The sequence below is a fragment of the Zeugodacus cucurbitae genome, chromosome 2 (assembly GCF_028554725.1).
Source record: "Zeugodacus cucurbitae isolate PBARC_wt_2022May chromosome 2, idZeuCucr1.2, whole genome shotgun sequence".
Taxonomy (NCBI): domain Eukaryota; kingdom Metazoa; phylum Arthropoda; class Insecta; order Diptera; family Tephritidae; genus Zeugodacus; species Zeugodacus cucurbitae.
In genome coordinates this window covers 3,036,909-3,037,314 of record NC_071667.1, presented here as the reverse complement: position 1 = coordinate 3,037,314, position 406 = coordinate 3,036,909, and positions in this window count along the sequence as shown.

Sequence of the window (406 nt, the reverse complement as noted above, 5' to 3'; positions counted from 1 at the left end):
CAATAAAAAATACCACTTTATCTTCTTCTCGAGTTTAGACTGTTTATAATCTAAATGTTTAGCTAGTTCTAAGAAAAATCAATGGCCGAAGAGCTTTTATAATTTATGTTAACAAAATGTGCCAAATAATATGGTTTATATTACACCATATATCACAGACGACATCGTAATGAACGAAGAAGGTAATATAATAGGTGAACTCAAAAATAGTATTGCATCAGTGCTATCACGCAATATGCAAGATTTTCAAATTAGTTAAGGTCCAAGCATACAAGTTAACAAAAATAAATTAGAAATAAATATTTGCTTAAAAGCTGAAGAAAATGAAATGTTGAAATTGAATAAATGTGCTTTGAGTGTTAAACAATTGTTCGAATGTTTTTTCTTATGAGTTTCGCATTTGGTT